Genomic DNA, 13,976 nt, shown 5'->3' on the forward strand with positions numbered 1-13,976 from the left:
TCATCCTTTTTATATATATATGAGAAAATAGAAATAATAACAATAATAAGTATAAAAACGGATACAATTTACCTGCAGATGAAATGAGTCACAACATTAGCGTCTCTGCTGGCTTTGATCTTTTTGACCTCTATAAGGGGAATTAACATTTTAGCACAACAGAAACAAAACGAAAATAAATCCAAACAGCTTGACAACATCAATAACATTACTGTGCATGTTGAGAGATTTGTCAGCTGTGGTTATAATGTTTAAAATTAACTTTTTTTGTGGCGCACCAAAAGATGTGTCTTACCGTTGGCAGCTCGCTCTGTAGACTGCCAACAAAACCCCGCCTTCCGGTCACATGTCAAAAGCCAAAACAAACCCTACCCCGTACCAGCAGTTGGCACTGTTGGACTCATCATTGCAGGACACTTACCAAAAACTGTACACATATTTCAGCAGGAATTTCAATAAAACAAAAGATATCATTACACCCATTACATACATCCCCTGAAATTCTGCTAAACATGGGAGTGCTACACCAAACAGAAAAAATCACATGCAAAAGTGCAAATACTCATTAAAAAAAAAAGACACAAAAATTGGTACGGTATTTCATGGAACAAACTGAAGTGCATGTCAGTTCTAAAACTCTCCCAAAAAGGAGTGTGAAAAGAAAGGAGACAATCAAACTCATAAGTAAGCACAGACTCAAAGATGGTTGTTACATCTCTGAAATATAAAACATTGTTCCTGTAGTTTCAAGTACTCACATAGGCACAATTTTTGTTTCTTGCTCAAGCTTTGTTACTCAAACTGAAAGTGCATCTCTAAAGAACTTAAACAAGTAACTAGCAGATATTGCGGACACAGAATTGTCACCTACCAACTGGTCATTCATCTGACAAATAAGACGACTGGGAGGCCTAAGATCATAATGGCTAGGTTGAGCACAAATAACCTGAGCTTGAGGGTCTGGGACAATCAAGTCTAAACAGTCAGTATTAGGAGCGGCTGTCTCATACGCGTCAGTACTAGGGGAGACAAGTGTTCAATGGGGTCTCGTCTGGGAGGACAGTGTCTGGAGGGCCCACACCCAAAGGGATCATGTTTTCAAAGCACTGTGGTGGGCTTTCCGCATTGTCACTTGCAGTATGATCAACATCTTGTTCGGGGATGTGCTGACTTCCTTGGCTGGATGTATCGACTGTGAGAGATTCAGACTGGGCATCAGATCTGCTGTCGAGTGAGTTAAACTCCACCTCTGAATAAACTTGCTCTTTACCTGACTGTATCACCCAGTTTACTGTACGGACATCACTGTCTTCGACCGCGTCAGGTACATCAGGGCATACATCACTTTCGTGCTTAGCAGCGTCACACCCTGAGTGTTCAGATTCGCTGGCCAGATCTCCCTCACAGGACAAGAAGCTCACAGAGAGCAGCAAATACCTGTGAACTACCTTCTCTTTGCCCGACAGGCAATCCTTGACTCTATTGATATTGAGATCAGGCTTGACTGATATGACTTCAAACGGGGTCGACTCCCACTTATCTGCAACCTTGCGTTTCTCTGGGACACCTCTGTTGGCGATCAACACCCGGTCTCCCACGATGAGGGGTAATCCTTTGGCCCTACGGTTGTACAGCTTGGCATGGCGAGTCTGTTCTCTGAGAGTGTTCTTCCGTACAATCTGAGCAGCTTCATGTAGATCCTTCTTCAGATGGGTTACAAAGTCAGAGTAGCTGACAACAGCATCATTGGTACTAGCATGTTGAAACATGAAATCGACAGGGAGATGAGGGATCCTCCCAAACACTAGGTAAAACGGTGCAAACCCTGTTGTCTCATGCTCTGTGCAGTTGTAGCAGAAGGTGAGCTGCTGTAGCATTTGTGGCCACTTTGCTTTGGGCTGAGGGGGAAGGGTTCTGGTCATAGCTCCCAATGTTCTGTTGAATCGTTCTGCGATACCACTTCCCATGGGATGGTATGGAGTCGTATGGGATTTCTGCACCCCAGCCATCTCTAGAAGCTCTTTGATCAGTTTGCTCTCAAAATTGGCTCCCTGGTCAGAGTGGATACGTTGAGGGAAACCATAGACAAGAAAGAAATCCTGCCACAAACGGCGAGCAACTTGTTTGGCAGTTTGATTCCTGCAAGGGAAGGCGTGCGCCATCTTGGAGAAATGATCAGTTACGACCAGGACATTTACAGACTTGTTCTCTTGCTCAGCAGTCCAAAAGTCTATACAGACCAACTCCATAGGCTCAGAGGTGACTATGTTCTTGAGTGGTGCACGGTTGTGTGGTTCCAGTGTTTTCCCTACTATACAACGCTGACAGGATTTAACATAGTTCACAACATCGCGTTCCATGCCATTCCAGAAGAATCGTTGCCTCACCAGAGACAAAGTACGGTTCTGGCCTTGGTGACCTGCTGAGTCATGGAAACCGTGGAGGACTTTCTGTTTTAATGAGTCAGGCACCACAAACTGGAAGATCTTCTTGGCCATGCGAGGATCTTTCTTTATTTTGTAGAGCATGCCATTCTGTATGGTGAGTCCGCTCCAATGCTTCAGTAGTTTCATCACACTAGGCGACTCGACAGCTCTCTCACGCTTGGTGGGTCTGTTGTGTCTATGCACAAAGTACATGGTTCTACTTATTGTGTTGTCGTGTTCTTGTAGACCAACAAGCTGACTCTGTGGGAGTGCCGTTGACTGATCTTCCTTTTTCAGAAGATTGAAGTTAGCATCCGTTCCCATCATTTGACCCACGCTGCCAGTGAACTGAGCACTGAGGACAGCAGCAACTTCTTCTGATGTCACAGACCCATTCGTGCCTGGTGCAACTGCCCTTTTCACTGACTCATCTGAGGTCTCAGCACTCTCGTCTACAACAGCGTGAGAATTGTTGGATACTCTGAATGATGCTGAGATAGGATAGTGTAGTGTATGCCAAAGTCATCCATATTAAGTAATCAAAGACTGGTAAATTATCAGTTGATTCATAAAGAATAAGTTATGACAATTTGTTTTTTTCTAATCGCATACATACATACAAATACACAGAGAACTGTCTCGAAAAATTTGAATTTTTTTAATTAAACACCTCATTTTCGGCAGTGTGATTAGAAAAAACGGATGTCATAATTTATACAATCAACTGAAAATTGACCAGTCTTTATTTTACTTTAATAATGATTATTATAGCATACACTCAAATATCCCATCTTGAATTTGTAGAATATCATGGAAAAGTATACTAGTAGGCTATTCAACCAATCATAAATACCATTATAACAAAAAGCTAGCAATATTGAATTGGATTTGTAACAAATCCAGAATGTATGACATTTTTGTTTTTTATTTGCATTACAAAACAAAGAAATTCATAACGAAATCTCAATTTTCGAAGACAGTCTTGTATGTATATATAAATAGAACCGAGTCAAATCAAGAATACTTGGCAAAGTCACTAGCACAAAGATCGAAGTTTGATGTACTTGCACAACATAATTTGTGTACGTGCACAGTCAAATTCATATAGAGATTCATTTTGAATTTATGAAGAAGTTTGGAAAATAATTTCCAAGAGAAAAACACAAGTTAAGTTAAGTCCGTTTTAATTGTTTTGTTCAAAAGTGGTGTTTTATAACAACATGGCAGAGGGCATCACACTCCTTGCAGTTGTGCATCCAAGCAAGATCATAATGTGCAATTGAAATCAAATCCTCACTGCACTCACACTAGTGAAAATATGCACCCCTGCAGCCACGTGTAAGCCAAATATAGAACTAAAGTGCTAAACAACAAAGCGAGTCTTCTTCAAACTATGCAAAGGTAGCGTTTTCACGACAAACGGCAGCATAGGCGAACTCCAACTTAACATCCCCAAATCCTTTCGCTTCCATCTCTCTCTCTTTGAGACTAGCTGGACGTGATATACGAGCTTCCATTTGCTCGAGGCCCGGATAAGGCCGCCTGTTCCCCGTCAGAGACATGTATCATTTACTGTAAATGCGAAGCTTTCCACACACGGACAGGGTCCACAGTCATGGTCCGCACGCACCTGGAATGCTTGCATCGCTTACGGGCACCTGTCACCATGGCAACTGTTTCTACAGCAACCATTGAAAAGCTGGATGATGATGAGCCAGCAAGAACAGTTCATAAGCAGCTCGGGGGATGAAAAGTGATCGGCGTTCGCTGTGACCTCTGACCTATACAGGCAGCGAGATAGATTTCCAAAATTTGAGCGACACAGTGCGGATATCCTCCGCGGGGAAAGAGTTTGAAGAACATTCAGAAACATTTCATGCTAACACAACCAACTGCAGATGCTCCAAGTTGAGTTCTATTCACAAAACTAAGCAGGTCCAGATTTGGCGGTGGAAGTCAATATGAGAGGAATCTAAATGGTCTGCATTTATGTAGCGCTATTCAAGTCAATAAAGACCCCCCAAAGCGCATTACAATCAGCTGTCCCAGATACAGCACCTACATCATCTGGTTGTCGTTGTTTTTTTCGGTCTTCAGAGATGAGCCTACTAATTCACCTGGTAATAACATAGTAACAACATAGTTATTTTGGGAATTCGAATTAATAAATTCCAGTTCGTGGGCTTCCTGAACAAAAAAAATATATTCAAGTATGGATAATTGTCTTCAAGCAATGATTAAAATAATAGAATTAGAATGCATTCATGTATCAAACAAAGGTATTTATTTGTCTCATTATTGATTTATTTTACAGGAAATACAACAAACTAAATTCCAATTCATGGGTTTTGTCAAGAAAAAGAGCAGACAATATGCAGCTTTCTAGCTAGCTATCTGGCAACCTTTTTAGCTTTGTAGCTGTGTCACGATCCTGTCAGTTGCCCGCTGATTGCCCTCACAGTGCGCTCACTCCTTCAGCCCCAGCCGCCACTCGTTTCCTAATTATCCCTCTTCCTATTTAAGCGCTTCCTTTCCGGTCACTCTTTGTCAGTCCGTCAGCACAAACAGAATTATTTAATCATTCAAAACAGCTCAAGTTCCTAAAGGTTTGATGGTGATTGTTCGTGCACAGCATTTTTCAGATCTTTCCACAAATGCTCTTTAGTGTCAGGGCGGACCAGAACAGAGCAGGGGACCCCAGAGCGTTCGTTACAAGTCTTTTATTTGGGAAACGTAAGGGTTAGCGGGAAACACGATGACCGTCGAACGTCAGCAGCAACGTCGTGAAGACAACTTCGGAAGACGTAGCTAATCGTAGCGTGGGACGGAAGCAGGTCGAGTTTACTGGGACTGAAGAGAAGATCGTAGCGTGGGACGGAAGCGGGTCGGATCGGAGGCAGGCAGGCAGAATCAGGTAAACAAGAAGGCACAGGTAATCGGGAGAGTCTTACGGGGTACAGAAGTAATCCTCCGACCAAGAGTTCTCCGCGTAACGCGTTTAAAAAGGGAGCATTAACCAATCAGGAAGCACATTCCAGCGCGCCACATGATTACCCCAGGTGGCTCCACTTGGGTAATCATGACACTTTAGGATTGAAGTTTGGATTTTGGCTTGACCATCCCAACACCTTTTTATTCTTAGTTTTAAACCATTCCATTGTAGATTTTGCTTAATGTGTAGGGCCATTGTTGTGTTGGCAGGTGAACCAGTGGGCAGATTCTCAAGTCTCTTGCAAACTCCAGCAGATTTTCTGCCAATCAACCTGTGCATATTTAAGTACATTTTTGATACCCTGTGTAATAATCTGTGAGATAAAAATCCCCAATTTTGACGAGTACAGGAATTGTTCCTCATTCAATGCAAGCCAACTCAGATGGAAAATAGAAGTTTGACATCAAATGCCTTTAATGTATTAATAACTGCACCACAAAAATTCACAATTGCTTTTGTATTTGGTTGATATAATTTTTAAAGCCACGATTAAACAAAGGACAAGGAATAACATGTCCATGAAATTGAAATTTTCACTTTATTTCTGACAGGCTATTCTTTGTATGGTCATTTTTGATAGCCTTCGACACAGATGACCCTTTTTTTAAATTTCCAGTCTTGCATGTTGTTTCCCTTCTCTCTCTATTGGCCATATCCTTCCAATCTAAAAGTCAAGTCGAGTCGTGTAACCACAAAGAGTCTCAAAGGGCTGCACAAACCACAGATTATTGCAAACCACAGACTATAACTGCCCTATAATTTAATATCTAGGAAAGTCATATCAAGCTAAGGGCCTGCGGTTCTGATCCGGTTGAATTGGATGGTTAGATCCGGCTTGCCAGAAAAAGCAAGTCTGTAGCTCATTTCTATCAAAAGTTATGTTTTTTCTAATAAATAGAGACCTAATGCTCCATGCCGACACTAGAGGACAGGAAAATTGTAAAAGAGCTGACGTCCAGTCTAGGTTTATGTAAAAGACAATACTGTGCAGTATTTTTTCAGCTTAAGTAGGCCCAGCCTAGTAGTCTGATCTGATAGTATTGCTCATTCACTGCTAAAACCTTTGATTTATTTTAAAACAGTATAACAATTGGGACAAGCATATTTTTATTATTATTCATAGCTCCCACTTCAGTTTGTTTATGTTTGAGGTGAGTTGGTTCAGATGTAAAGCAACATTTACTCAACAGTTAAAATGAATACAAATAAAAACACATTCAATGTAAAACATGAAAACCTTTTTTTCCCATAGTTTGTGAATAAATGTTCAGAAAATATACCTTATCATCCATGATTATAATTTGTAGTTTAGGCTACAAAATGTAGGCTGGACAATTAAACTGAGTACTGAAAAAAATAGCAAAATATGTGGCGTTAGGATTTTTTACTGATCCTGCCCACCTGAGAACCTAAAGTCTGGATCCGGCCCTCGAGCCACACTGAGTTTAACATGCCTGAGCTGGAGGGAAAAATACAAGTTTCAAATGTAAAAAAAAAAACGAAAGTTTGTTAATGCAAATTAAAACGCTGTCGTTTGTCAAAATATTGTCATTTGATCGCTGTTGTACTACTAAAGAAATACATTAAAATGAATGAATGGCTCGTTTCCGATACCAATGCTCTAGATTGTTACCAGATGTGGAGAATGACGATGTAATTTTGGGGAAACTCCTGGCACAGACCAGAAACATGCAAAACATGGGCTGTCCATCAACCTTGGTAGGGATGTCTAACTCAGTTTAAACTCTCTGTTCTCAAGCGGGCTGGATCAGTAAAAGGACGTCAACTCTAATTTTTGGGGTTTTGTTTTTAGTATTATTCTTCATCATTCCACCTACATGGGGCAGCGCGGCGACGCAGTGGTTAGCGCTTGTGCGGCACAGTTCATGTCATGGGAACCTGTCGTGGGTTCAAATCCAGCTCCAGACTTCCTGTGCGGAGTTTGTATGTTCTCCCCGTGCTTGCGTGGGTTTCCTCCGGGCACTCCGGTTTCCTCCCACGTTCCAAAAACATGCATTTTAGGTGAATTGGCCGGTCCAAATTGTCCCTAGGTGTGAATGAGCGAATGAGTTGTCTGTCCCTGTGTGCCCTGCGACTGGCTGGCAACCAGTTCAGGGTGTCCCCTGCCCACTGCCCGGAGATGGCTAGGATGGGCTCCAGCCCCCCCGCGACCCTAATGAGGATAAGCGGTACGACTAATGAGATGAGATGAGATGAGATTCCGCCTACATGAGTAACCTACCCTACATATTATGATTACGGATAACAAGGGATCACATTTACATATCTGCCAACACTACCGCTTAGCGCTTTAGACTACCCACTTTTTGCCTCTTAAAAATGCCTACTGCTTTTATTTTTTTAAATATACTCCTTTTTTTTTTAAATTTAAACAACAAACAAAAAAGCTTGACTTGAGACTAGTATTTTAGTCTAAGGCTGCTTTTATTTGAAGGAAGGCTAAGTCTTTATGCGTGAATAAATTGTTCAAACGATCGCATAAGACAGGCACGTTTTTTTTTCATATTCTGGAGATGGATTGTGTTTCGTGCATAGAAATAAGTGTGCGTGATCAAATCTACAGCTTTTTAATGTCAAAAGGTTGGCATGTATGCATTTATTCACAAATAATAGGTAAACATATTTTGTTTGCCATTGAATGTGTCAACTGGTTTATTTTAGCAGTTTAGTGTATGCAGTTGTACACCTGAACCGACACACCACGCACCACAAACTCAACACTGCCCTCTAAGCAGCCCAAGAGAGCACTTGGATTGCGTTTATTTAAAAAATCATGACTTTTAATAGAAATGACTATTAGATTCACTTCTTTTTTAGACATACAGTAATCCTTTGTTTTTTTGTAGAGGTTATGTTCCAAAAAAGCTTAAGTTAAAAAGTTATAAAGTTATAGTCAAAACCTGCAAAGTATAAACATATATACAACTGTAACAAAATAACTAGATCTACAAATAAAAACACGCACTTTGAGTTGAATGACTGGTCTTTATTGTCATGATACAATAGTATGACACAATTGAAGGGTTTCTCCTTTCAGTGTAAGAAAGTGTTGTAGAAAGCGGCTGGCTAGCTGCACGCTAGTGACGGGGATTCTTGGATTGGGCCAGGTCTCTGTGATGATTGAAATACTAGTCCCGAATGTAGCGATTTCCCACAAGTTGTTCCTTCAGGTCATCCGTTTAATAGGTAATGGATCTGCCGTTGGTGAGACACAGGCTCAGCAGGGGTGGTTTAAAAGAGTTGTTACATACAGTGGCTTGCGAAACTATTTGGTCCCCTTGAACTTTGTGACCTTTTGCTAAATTTCAGACTTCAAACATAAAGATATGAAACTGTAATTTCTTGTGAAGCATCAACAATAAGTGGGACACAATCATGAAGTGGGACACTCTTTATTGGATAATTTAAACTTTTTTAACAAATAAAAAATGAAAACGTGGGTGGGCAAAATTATTCTGCCCCATTGAGTTAATACTTGGTAGCGCCACCTTTTGCTGCGATTACAGCTGCAAGTCGCTTGGGGTATGTACCTATCAGTTTTGCACATCAAAAAAATGGATATTTTTGCCCATTCCTTCTTGCAAAACAGCTCGAGCTCAGTGAGGTTGGATGGAAAGCGTTTGTGAACAGCAGTTTTCAGTTCTATCCACAGATTCTCAATTGGATTGAGGTCTGGACTTTGACTCTGCCATTCTAACACCTTGATATGTTTTTTGGTGAACCATTCCATTGTGGCTTTTGCTTTATATTTTGGATCATTGTCTTGGTCTTTTGGGGACTCCGTCAGGTTTTCTTCAAGAATGGTCTTGTATTTGGCTCCATCCATCTTCCCATCAATTTTAACCATCTTCCCTGTACCTGCTGAAGAAAAACAGCCCCAAACCATGGTGCTGCCAGCACCATGTTTGACTGTGGGGATGGTGTTTTGAGGGTGATGAGCTGTGCTGCTTTTACGCCAAACATAACATCTTGCATTGTTGCCAAAAAGTTTGATTTTGTTCTCATCTGACCAGAGAATCTTCTTCCACATGTTTGGTGTGTCTGCCAGGTGGCTTGCGGCAAACTTTAAACGACACTTTACATGGATATCTTGGCTTCTTTCTTGCCACTCTTTCATAAAGGCCAGATTTGTGTAGTATACGACCGACTGTTGTCCTATGGACAGATTCTCCCACCTCAGCTGTATACCTGTGCAGTTCATCCAGGGTGATCATGGGCCTCTTGGCTGCATCTCTGCTCAGTTTTCTCCTTGTATGAGCTGAAAGTTTAGGGGGACGGCCCGATCTTGGTGGATTTGCAGTAGTCCGATACTCCTTCCATTTCAATATTATTGCTTGCACAGTGCTACTTGGGATGTTTAAAGTTTGGGAAATCTTTTTGTATCCAAATCCAGCTTTAGACCTCTCCACAACAGTATCTCGGACCTGCCTGGTGTGTTCCGCATTCTTCATGATGCTCTCTGCGATTTAAACAGACCTTTGAGACTATCACAGTGCAGGTGCATTCATACAAAGACTTGATTACACACAGGTGGATTCCATTTGAAAATTGGTCTGCATTTATATAGCGCTTTTCGAGTCAATGAAGACCTCCCAAAGCGCTTTACAATGTGCTTAAAACTTACCCATTCACACACACACTCACACACCAATAGCGGCCATGCAGCCATGCAAGGTGCCGACCAGATTATTGGGGGCATTAGGGATTCAGTGTCTTGCCCAAGGACACATCGACATATAACACGGAGGAGCCGGGAATCTTGATCCCAAGACAAGCGCTCTACCTCCTGAGCGCATTCTGATCAACATTGAATCATTCAGAGATCCTCACTGAACTTCTGGACAGATTTTTCTGCACTGAAAGTAAAGGGGCTGAATAATTTTGCACACCCACTTTTTTGTTAACAAAGTTTAAAATATCCAATAAAGTGTGTTCCAATTCATGATTGTGTCCCACTTATCGTTGATGCTTCACAAGAAGTTAGTTTTATATATTTATGTTTGAAGTCTGAAATGTGGCAAAAGGTCACAAAGTTAACGAGGGCCAAATAGTTTCGCAAAACCACTGTAGCTGGAATAGTTTGCCGGAACTGCAACACCGCGATTGGTTCCTCTCCTGATGGCGCCTGAGTCTCTTACCGTACCTGATAGCAATCCACGAAGCATTTCGTCGCGCTCTTCCGACTTTCCTCAGAGTCAGATTTAATTAATGAAATTGTTTTCAATATAAAGAGATGCTAAAATACTAGCTGTCGCCATGCTCCGCAGTTTGTCTTTGGTTGGTGGACACATTGAGTAGTGCGCCTGCCCGTTTTGGCTTATCCACTGACAGCATACACTAGCCTATCGCAGTCGTGCGAACAGTAAAGCCCACCCAACACAGACACACACAGCCCTCTGCCCTCTTGGTAGTGTTTGCTGTGTGTTATCTGCCACAGAACACAATGCACAATGATCATCCACAAAATATCAAAACTGCAAAAAGTAAACCGATCACTGTCCTCAGAAATTTATAGCGGCCTGGATTAAATCATCATAGACATTTCTTACCTAGTCTGTACCACATTGCACATGTTGTTTAAAATGCACTTGGTCTAAAGCATTTTGGGAATCTGGGCTACATTTTTGCGGTACATCTGGCCCATATTTGCCCAGTAAAATGTAACCGTTTGTGCAGATCTTTAAAATAAAATATAGGTAAGTCGTCCCATGTGGCGTTCTTAGTATTGGCGATGAAAAGGTGGTGGCTCTATTATCCTTTTTAGTTTGTAACTCCCTTATTGGGTTTTATGGGGACTCTGTGATGTCATCACGCTGACGCGTCTTGCTCCGGAAGGGAACATTAGGTAGCAAGCACGCTGACACTTCCCGAAAAAAGCATGTTACTGCTTCTTAAAAAAAAAGACTATCACATGACTTGTTATCTGCCCAGATACCGGCAGTGTGTTTATGTGTGTGCACTGCAAGTGTGCAGTAGGATCACAAAAACAACACTGCTGGAATATTAGCGCCCACTCGTGATGAGTCACGCGTGACTCACAGAACGTGCCAGTAAGATCAACGCAGTTTCCTCGGAAGATTAAAAAAAAAGTACATCAGTTTACCCGTAACGGGAATCCACGCGTTCTCCGTTTAATCGGAAATTGTGTTTGGGAAGACTCAAAAGGGGAGAGGGTCCTGCAAAATATGTTAAAAGTATTTGTGGCGCCATGAATAAAGTATCTATCTATCTCTGACACGCACTCTATTTGCATAGCGATGCATGAGCTTTGTCATTTGCACGTTGCAGTGAAGGCATGCACGTCAGAGAAAGCAGACTCATTTCGCTTCTTCCACAGAGTGAAACCGATATCGTTTACTAAATGACATTCAAACGACATACCTGTCAACCTCCAGGGCTCCATGCCCTTACAAAAAGTTGTATTTTCCCTTACAAAATACATAATAATCTTACACCATATTTTTTTCAAACGTGTTTATTTATGTAGTTTAACATGTTATATTGTACATGTGTTTCGTTATATTATATACTGTATATTGTTAATTAACATTTTTTTGTTAGATACTGAGTTGCTCGACATGAATGAGGTATATTATAAAAAAAAGTTCAAAAATGAAGTAGCTTGGGCGTTCACTGTAGAAGGAAAAAATACATGGGCGGCAGTAGCTCAGGAGGTAGAGCGCTCGTCTTGGGATCAAGGGATCCCAGTTCGAATCCCGGCTCGTCCGTGTTACATGTCGAAGTGTCCTTGGGTAAGACACTGAACCCCTAATACCCCCAATAAGCAGGTTAGCGCCTTACATGGCTGCAAGGCCGCTATTGGGAAATGTGGAGCACATTGTAAAGCGCTTTGGGAAGTCATTGACTTGAAAAGCGCTATATAAATGCAGATCATCATTTACATGCAAATATAATTAAGTAGAATAATAAATTTTCTTATTCAAATTATTAATTCATTTTCTGCATTGAATTATTGTTGGCAATATACTGATGAAAGAGATAACCACAAACCTGTTTTTTTTCATTTTCTCCTTTTATACTTCCTTTTTTTCTTAACTTATCTATACAACAATAATGATTCGTAATATAATGCATCAAAGCAAGTGAGCCGTTTGAGAGCCGGCTCTCTTTAATGAGTTGAGCCGAAAAAGCCGGTTCTCTAAAAAGAGACGGGCTTCCTTTCACTACATACCACATGAAATCCAAGGCGGCACATGCATGCGCACAGTAGCATCAAACCGCTGGCTTCGTTTGCAACGAAAAAAGGGATACTGAGATAGAGGCTACCGCAGCGAACTCGTTTGACTTGATTGATTTGCCGTTTCGTGATAGTCGTGTATACCGGATGGTCACCATAATTGATGAATTTGCGTTTTTCCGTACAGATTTTCCTGTACGTCGTACACATCTTAAAATGCATAATAAACGTACTTTGTACGGCACAAACGTACAGGTTGACAGGTATGAAACGATTGCATTTTGCTAAATACAGTAAAATGTCATCAAATAATACTAAGCGGTTCAGAAAATTGATAAAATATCCGAATGGAGTGCTGTACAGTAAAGGCAACGTGCAGCTATCTTGAACATATTAAAAACGTTTTAGTTTAAAATCGTCCTGTATTACTATCGCTGAAACAGATTATCGCTTGTTTGACTTTATATGCATACAATTCAAAAACGGTTTTATTGTAAGTGAATTCATTTTTTTTACCAAAAATGTATTTAATAAATGAATGCTATAAACCTTTTACATGTTTTTAAAATTACTGTAGTCCCAAATATATGTAATTAAAGGTAATCCCAAATTCTTAAACATGCCAAAGATGAGAACATTTTTGTTGTTTTTCTTGCATATACTCTTTGTTTCATTGGTATGTTCCAATTATTTTCCAAGATAATACATTTTGAAGACAGCATTCTTGTTTTTGTCTTCCTGAGTTGTGGCAACATTAGAGGAACCCCAGAAAATTGTTTAAAGCAAAGTTTTGGTAGTTTTGTGGAGAAATGACTCGGTGTTGTGTCGCAGATTGGTGCAGTAATGTTACAACATAGCCAAAAAAGGCTAACTGGCAAACAATAACACACCCAAAGAATCGCCAACTGGGGGCTAAAACCAGGACGGATCAACGAAAGACGACTGCAGCCTCGAAAAAAAATGTCACGCCGGCTGACCATGCTGTGACCAGCCAGGCTAACTGGGAGCCAACAATGAAACGCGGTAATGGTTACGGCAATAAAAGCAAAGCCTGCAGGATATATTCAAACCAAGGAACACGGCAAAATTGGGAACAACGCCAGGCTAGCCAGCCATACAACAAACGGTGAGCAGCCAACGAGCAAACGTAACAGGAAAGCCCTCGGCAGCTCTGACGCTAATGTGTAGCTAGCCGGATAAAATCATACCAACCGCAACAAATGCAGCGGAAAACCAAAATGAAAAGTCACAATTGCCTACATCCAAGCAGAAATGAGGTGAATGCAATCGCTGTTCACTACAATCTGTAGGTTGCAGATATTGGATAGACCATTTTGAA

This window comes from Urocampus carinirostris, chromosome 1, assembly GCF_059441175.1.
Source record: "Urocampus carinirostris isolate Australia breed hairy pipefish chromosome 1, RoL_Ucar_1.0, whole genome shotgun sequence".
Lineage (NCBI taxonomy): Eukaryota > Metazoa > Chordata > Actinopteri > Syngnathiformes > Syngnathidae > Urocampus > Urocampus carinirostris.